The 8,923-nt window shown below is 41.0% G+C and overlaps 1 pseudogene; it reads right to left on the bottom strand.

Moving 5' to 3' along the window:
- Window positions 1-266: 266 nt before the first annotated feature.
- Window positions 267-384, bottom strand: LOC124709408 (annotated as a pseudogene).
- Between the last annotated feature and the right edge of the window lie 8,539 nt (window positions 385-8,923).

Raw genomic sequence — 8,923 nt, forward strand, 5'->3', positions numbered from 1 at the left:
GGTAAATTTACTCTTCCCTTGAGTTAAATGTTGTATTGATATTATGAATGGCCTATGTGCGCGCGCTCCGTCTTCAGGCCACAAGTGGCCCATCAGGACCATCCGACTGCCGTGTCATCCTCAGTGAGGATGCGGATAGGAGGGGCGTGTGGTCAGCACACCGCTCTCCCGGTCGTTATGATGGTTTTCTTTGACCAGAGCCGCCCCTACTATTAGGTCGAGTGGATCCTCAATTGGCTTCACGAGGCTGAGTGCACCCCAAAAAATGGCAACAGCGCATGGTGGCCCGAATCGTCACCCGTCCAAGTGCCAGCCACGACCGACAGCACTTAACTTCGGTGATCTGACGGGAACCGGTGCATCCACTGCGGCAAGGCCGTTGCCTAATGCCCTATGTAATCAAATAATAATCAAAAGCTTAAAAGCTAGTAGGAAAGTGGAAAGACAATTTAAATACGTAAGAGAAACCACGGAAGTTATACAACTGTTACCTTTTTTGTTACCAATGCAGTTATGTACACATATTTTGTAGCATTTCATAGATAGGATGGCAGCTTTGAGGCACTATGACAGTGCCTGTCGCGAAATTATAGTAGTGTACTCGTGTTTGAGGTCTTCATAATTCCGTGATGTTGCGAGGAATCCTTTTTTTTTTCTTTTTTAACTCAAGCAAAAAGGTTCTCAAAGCCAACGCATTGTCGTCTGAGCTCCACGTTTTCCAATATAATCAAACTCCTGCTTGCACAAGCATGCTTGTGTCGTGTGGAGGCGCCCAGATTTTGTAGATTCTTGCGCAAGCGTGCTTGTCAAGCATGCGGTTACGTGTGTAGCCGCTTTCAGGTGTACAAGCAACGACATATAACATTTAATAACGGGGTAATTTCATTATTCAAGATGATGTCGACAAGATTCTGTTCACGAACGTAAAATATGCGCAGAATCTGTCGGTCAGCAAAGTAAATAAAATTAAGGAGATAACCGCGGGAATAAAAGTGTTTAGGTGAGGACAAACTTAAAAATAAGGTTAATAAAGATAAGATCATTCCAAAGCAAGTAAACTACCGAAAAGTAGGACACACAAATTTATCTACAGAATAAACGGAATGGATAGATTTTAAAATTACAAAACGGGAATCGATTAATTTGCCAGACGGATATAGCTCAGACGAAGACAAGGACACCAAACACATCTCCGCAAAGCAACTGAATAAATTGAATAATAACACATACACATTCTTCGAAACCAAAGCAAACTAAAATACTAAAAAATCGTACAAGGATAATCATAAACTACGCTAAATTTATGTATGTCAATCTAAGATAGCAATAACACGTACCTCCTCCCATGCCAAATACATAAACGAAATTGGGAAAACGAATGCCTAAAATAAAACGAAAAAATAACACAATTGCAATTGCATTCTTCTCTTGACTTGTATAGCTCACACGAGAACAGAGATATCATATACACCTTTATAAAACAACGAATTAATCAAAAAAGATGATAAAGAAGAAGAAAGTAATATAAAAAAGCTGAAATGCTAAAACAAACGAAAATTAACAAGTCATTAATTAAAAAGAAAAAAGTAAGCAATAGTTATCAAAGACTCAGTGTCACTTAACTGAATCGTTAGTGCAGACCACATCATAAGGGAAAAAAACGCGTTCATTACGAGGATGATCAACCACTAAGAATAACACGACATGTAAGAGGACGATTTCATACATTACGCAACCTGGCAACTACGTCACGTCGGAGAAAGAAATCAAATTATTGAAAAAAAAACAGAGTATTGAATATCATTACAAATTATTTCACTCATGACTATATCAGAAAATTGAAACTCATTTCAGTTTAATTTATGGGCAAAAAGCTATGTGATTTGTGGTACTTTTATGAGGAAATGCAGTCGACAAAGTCACCAACGATTTTCATTTTGTAGATTTCGCATGTCTATAAACATAAAACTGTGCTGGGTCACGGGTCCCCCTAAGGGGTGCTCATGCTCACATACGCTTAGTAAACGACTGAATTATTGTACACTGAGCTCTCTGCACAATAAAGCCGTACTTTCTTGTATATATGTTTTTGCTATATTACCTTGAAAAAACTTGCCACATTACAAAAATAACCAAATAATTATAAGAAACAATATTATATTTATGATTACTAATCGTTTCACAACCAGCCTATGTGTGTGTGTGTGTGTGTGTGTGTGTGTGTGTGTGTGTGTGTGTGTGTGTGTGTGTGTCCGGCCGGAGTGGCCGATCGGTTCTAGGCGCTACAGTCTGGAACCGCGCGACTGCCACGGTCGTAGGTTCGAATCCTGCCTTGGGCATGGATTTGTGTGACGTCCTTAGGTTGGTTAGGTTTAAGTAGTTCTAAGTTCTAGGGGACTGATGACCTCAGAAGTTAAGTCCTATAGTGCTCAGAGCCATTAGAACAACTTGAGTGTGTGTGTGTTTGCGTGCTGTTCTCTTTATCGATAATACAAGCTATGCGTACTGTTAACGTACATCATACAGTACACGAGAAACCAAGAAAAGCACAGCTAACATTTGATAACACGTCGCTTAAGTTCTTCACTACGTAAATTAATGACGTTGTACAGGACGTCATGGATCAAAGGAGACGGGTGGAATCGTACTTTGCTCTTGACCCTTGCAGCGCATGTTAACCAATAGCCAAACGCCACGATGTTTATATCCAAAGCAACCTCATAAATTCTTCTTTTCGAAGCTTTTTAACTTCAATCTATTCGCCCAGCTATCGTGCACAAATTTAGGTAGGGGAATGTCGTTTAACTTGCAGCTGATATACTGGTAAACCTGTAGCAGTGATGGACTAAATTTCTTTATGGTGCTTGTTTCAGATTTTGAGTGCCAATAAAACTGAATAACCTTTCATTTCAAGAGGTAATAATGTGCATTGGTGCACTTACGAGCGAGTCACGTTTTCAGTAATTCTTCGGTAAAACGTTGTGCGCATTACAACAAAACCAAGTCCTTACATGAGACGTTAGCAAGTTCAGGGCAAGAGACAAACGGAAGTATGTATGCAAGATTTATGATAGTATTTCAGTTTAGATTATACCATTCGTGCAATGTAGACTAACAACCAGTGGTGTCTGCACGTAAAACTTCTGGACTGTATGGCCACGGTCGATATAAAAAAGTATCCCTTGAAGTTCAGTCTCAGACCAGGCAAAATCGGAGTTGTTTTATCCAAGGGGCACTGTTGCATCCCGTTGTACAGCCGTTTCTGCAGGATTGCCAGCTCGACAGGCGGAAACGGCGTAATCACGTCAAACTGTAAATCCCGTCAGGTCGACTGATGTCACTACATATGCCAAGCGGCAAATAAGTGGCCACACAGATACATGCATATAAGTATAGTGTGACAGAACTCTTCCGCACGTCGTTTATTTAGAGGACCGCATGGCCGAACGTCAGTTAGTTGTTTGAGTCTTCAGTACTTTACGCCTAGGTGATCATTAGTGGCTTTGTGTATTTTACGTTGATACTCTTCGTAAGAGTTAGAGCTCTATTTAATGTGTAGTAAATACCATGACTTTGATTCAGTTCTTCCACTCATTAGTTGTGTGCCCACATCGATAAACTGATATCATAACGCTTGTGTTTGTTTCTTATACACTGGTCAAGGAAACTGGTACACTTGCCTAATGTCATGCAGGGCTCCCGCGAGCACCCAGAAGTGCTGCAATACGGGACTCGACTATTGCCTGAAGTAGTGCTAAGTGAACTGACACCACGAATACAGCGGGGATTGTCCATAAATCCGTAAGAGTACGAGGGGATGGAGACCTCTTCTGAACAGCACGTTGCAAGGCATCCCAGATATGCTCAATAATGTTCATTAATATCTGGGGAATTTAAACTCAGAAGAGTGTTCCTGGAGCCACTCTGTAGCGATTCAGGGCACAATGGACATGAATGGATGTAGGTGATCAGACATGATGAGTACGTACGTGTGAGCTGTCAGAATCGCATCTAGACGTATTAGGGGTCCCATAACTCTCCAACTCCACACGCCCCACACTATTACAGAAACTCCATCAACTTGAAGAATTCCCTGCTGACAAGCAGTGTCCATGGATTCATTAGGTTGTCTCTGTGCCTGTACATGTCCATCCGCTCGATATAATTTGAAACCAGACTCGTCCGAGGAGGCAATATGTTTCCAGTCATCAACAGTCCAATGTCGGCGTTGAAGGGCCCAGGTGAGGCGTAAAGCCTTCGGATCCGAAAGCCCGTATCGATGATGTTTCGTTGAATGTTTCGCACGCTGACACTTATCGATGGCCCAGAATTGAAATCTGAACAATTTTCGGAATGGTTGCACTTCCGTCACGTTGAACGATTCTCTTCAGTCGTCGTTGGTCCTGTTCTTGCAGGATCTTTTTCCGGCAGCAGCAATGTCGGAGATTAGATGTTTTACCGGATTCCTGATACTCTCGGTACACTCGTGAAATGGTCGTAAGGGAAAATCCGCATTTTATCGCTACCTCGGAGATGCTGTGTCCCGTCGCACGTGCCCACGTCAATGGACAATCCCCGCGGTATTCGTGGTGTCATTTTCCTTCAGCACTACTGTAACACCACGTTCAAACTCACTTAAATCTTGATAAGCTGCCATTGTATCCTAACCATTGCTACGTACACTTGTTGTCTTTTATAGGTGTTGCCGAGCTCAGCGCCGTTTTCTGCCTGTTTATATAGTTCTGTATTTGAATACGCATGTCTATAGTAGTTTCTTTGGCGCTTCAGTGTACATGGCTATGAAAAGTAACTGGTCTTCTTTTCACATACTTCTGTTTACATCCATAGCAACGACAACACCGGACCATAGTTGTTACTTGAGTTCTACATGCAGAAACGCTTATAAAACAATGCTAATGTGGCAGTACTCAAATTTTGCTTTTATCACAAATTGTAGACCAGTGGCTCCAAACTCTTCTGAGACAGTTACCTTCGTGTATAGTCAGTTATTAGCCAGCAACCCACCCACCCCCTCCCTCCCACCCTTTATTCCTGCTTTCCCCGCCGTTATCAACATTACCGCATAACTAAACCTTAGAATTACAAAGAATATATTTGAATAAATTTATTTTTAAAATGAAGAAAGATGAATGATATTTAGATTATGTAGGGGTTTCATTAAACTACAAACTAATGAGAGAATAAGATAATGAGTTCATCTTACTTCTAACAAGCTTCATTTTAGAATGAGATTCTCAGCGCTTTGTGAGTGTTACCTACGACTCCATTTCTGAAAAGGAACTTGGCGATCTACATTGCGAGTAGACACTTTGTAATCTTCCCCCTCCTTCCATGTTCCATCTATTGTACACATTAAATAATGTCAACGTAATTAATAAGCACAGCCTTTTATGAAGATTGACTTTCAAGTTCATAAGCTTGTCATGCTAAGATGGCTCCAGTTTTTCTTATCTAGGGGTCTGATTCCTGAAGCTGAAAATCTAACATCAGGTCCTCGCTGTTGGGCTGAATAAATAAATTTGAAGATTGTTGGCGTAGAATTTTCTACGTAAATATATTTTCGACTGAGTTTCTCACATTTTAATGTATATTACAATATTCTGATTTTTCGCATTAAAAAAAGTCGAAATTCATCGTTCGCATCTATTACACAAAAATACGTCCTGTCACATCAGAGGCAAGCTTACGACTACTGAATTTTGCGGAAATAATAACATTCCAAAGGATTTTCAATTTTTCTTAACAAATGAATTCCTATTAGTTTTCGTTGCGTTATTAATTTCTGTTATTATTTCATAAATGTATCCGGAAATAAACATAGTAAACAGTACTCGATTGCGTAATTAATAATGGAAATTTTAAGTGTGCAATTAATTCGTAATTTCAATTGTTTCAAAAAAATTTTCAGCTGTACATTCAGAACTAGTACTTATCGATTATAACAACGAAACTAAAATATATTTTATAAAGTAATTCCTTTTCATAAAAGTGTAAAAAATTGTATGAAAGTTTTCAGAAAAGCAAGTGAGATAATATTGACCTGTCCAAAATTCGAAAAATAATACTGGAATCGACAACTACTGTTGAGGAAAAGTAACGGTAGAGCAGGATGTCCCATTACAACGTCTTACGAAAAATGCTTCATCTACACCACTTCTCTCCATAGCGATGCTTGTTTCATCCGGATCCTGCACTCCCACTTAAAATCCACCAAATTAAAATGTGTGCTGCATAAGGCCTGCTTTATGTGAATCACTTGGTTGCTGGACGCCTTACTTCTGAAACGGCAGAAGTAGGCAAACTTGAGACTGCCAATGGTTTTTATCTGATCATTGCTACTACTAATAACTACAACAACAATAAGAAGAAGAAGAATGTGGTGTCGACCCTACAGCAAGGTAGTAGCCGCTACGTAGTTACTACTGTGTCGTGCTGTAAATTATTTCGTTTATTGTTGGTAAGTGAATAATGAAGCTACTATGGTCCATTGCGGGAATCATAGCGGTCAGTCAAATGAAAACGAGACAGATGAAAAATGTAAGTAACTGTTAATTATTTCAAAAGTAGTCGCTATAGCACACTTACTGCACTGTTGACACTCATATCCCACGGTGACACAAGACGGTCAATGCCTTCAAGGAATCATGGTCCCAATCAGGCGGGCACTTCTTCACCCGAAGCAAATTGACGGCCGCTAATGTGTTTGTTCTAGGCACCAGAAATATGGAAACCAGCTGGGCTGTACGGAGAATGTGTAAGAGCTTCCCAGCGGAACTTCAGCAGCGTAGTCGAAACAACAGGCAAACCTGTTGCGGGGAGGCCTGAGGACCTTTTTCTTTGACTGGAAGTGCTGCCCGCTGCTCATGTGCTTTCTGGTCCAAGGCAGCACAATTAACACGGTACGTGGGAACTACGCAACTACTGAAGCTGCCCATCAAGTCCAAACGCCCAGCAATGTTGACGGACAGCATAATTTTGTTGTAGGATAAAGCCCGCCCACGTTGTGCCGAAGTTGTTTCGACTATGCTGCAGAAGTTTCGCCGGGAAGCCCTTATACACCCTTCACAGAGTTCCGTGTACTTACAACACGGTGAAGACATTTTTGTGAGATAGTTAAGCATATGTGATGCACCACGCTCATAGATAAATGATACAAAAGTATGCATCCGACCGTAATCTCCACAAATCAGGCATGCGTTAACGCTAGCACGGCACAGTGTCCATAATTCGAGGTGAACGGGACCGGGACAATCTCGAACTGTCGAAGAATATCAGACAATCGAGATTTATGTGGCAAAAGAAATAAAACGATGTTTGTAAGAATGAACTACATGAACGACGCCTGACTGGCTTTTTTCTCAAACTCCCACTTTTTTATGTACTTTCGGTTGAGGGATTCTTCAGAGGATTTCTTTGAAGAAATCTGTTCGAATTTAAGGCGGTTCCTTGGCTAGACACCAACGGTAGCTCCGTCGACTCCATATTCGAGAGCAATTTTTTATTGTTGCTCCTCTGTTAAGTCGTTTCAGTGTTTCTAACTTATCTTTCAAAGGCTCAAATTTGCTTTTTTTGTTGCAGCAGTCATTTTTAGGTGCACAAGCAAAACAGTCAGCAAACAAAAAAAGCCTAACATTGTACGTTACCGATAATGACAAACCTAAAACACCACTTTCAACAAAAGGTGTGCTTATGTAAACAATTAAAAACAGGGAGAACCGTATGTGTTGTGGCATTGAACAGGTGCCGTGTCTTCAACGGTTATGGGACACGGATCGAGGGTCAATACGCCGAACAGTAATTTCTTTCTGTTTTTGTAAATGGCTCGGATTTATGGGGCACTCGTTATCCCGAGAATCGAAACAGCGAGACTCAACTGTATTTGAAAAAATGTTATTAATGGTGACTTATGTAATCAATATTACATTCTTACGAAATGATGATGGCAGTAATGATCTTTTAAAAATGATTTACTACAGTTACATGTTTCTACCCCTCACAAATTTACATTTTGCCCCTTAGGGTGTAGTTATCCCCAGGTTGGGAATCGCTATTGCAGACAAACAGCAAAAGATGGGTATAATCACTATGGGACTGAATACCTGTGGTTATCTGTCCCCTAGACTTAGAACTAATGAAACCTAAATAACATAAAGACATCACACACACCCATGCCCGAGGCAGGATTCGAACCTGCGACCGTAGAAGCTGCGTGGATCTGGACTGAAGTGCCTAGAACCGCTCGGCCACAGCGGCCGGCAACAAAACAGCATAGTCCCAAAACCACGTGACCAGCCCGATTTCAAGTTGAGAACATGCGCAGTAGGCTATGCTCACTCCTTAGGTGTACAGGATGGTCCATTGATCGTGACCAGGCCAAAAATCTCACGAAGTAAGCGTGAAACGAAAAAACTACAAAGAACGAAAAATGTCTAGCTTGAAGGGGGAAACCAGATGCCGCTGTGGTTGGCCCGCTAGATGGCGCTGCCATAGGTAAAACGGATATCAACTGCGTTTTTTTAAATAGGAACCCCCATTTTTTATTACAACATAACAACATGCGTCAGCGCATTGTCAATGCATGTGCGAACATTACGGAAGGCGAACTACTCGCTGTTGAGAGGGATGTCGTTTCACGTATTGCCAAATGCATTGAGGTTGACGGGCATCATTTTGAGCATTTATTGCATTAATGTGGGTTTTACAGGTAATCACGCTGTAACAGCATGCGTTATCAGAAATGGTAAGTTCACAAAGGAACATGTATCACATTGGAACAACCGAAATAAAATGTTCAAACGTACCTACGTTCTGTATTTTAATTTAAAAAACTTACCTGTTACCAACTGTTCGTCTAAAACTGTGAGCCGTATGTTTGTGACTATTACAGCGCCATCTATCACAA

The sequence above is a fragment of the Schistocerca piceifrons genome, chromosome 7 (assembly GCF_021461385.2).
Source record: "Schistocerca piceifrons isolate TAMUIC-IGC-003096 chromosome 7, iqSchPice1.1, whole genome shotgun sequence".
Classification (NCBI taxonomy): domain Eukaryota; kingdom Metazoa; phylum Arthropoda; class Insecta; order Orthoptera; family Acrididae; genus Schistocerca; species Schistocerca piceifrons.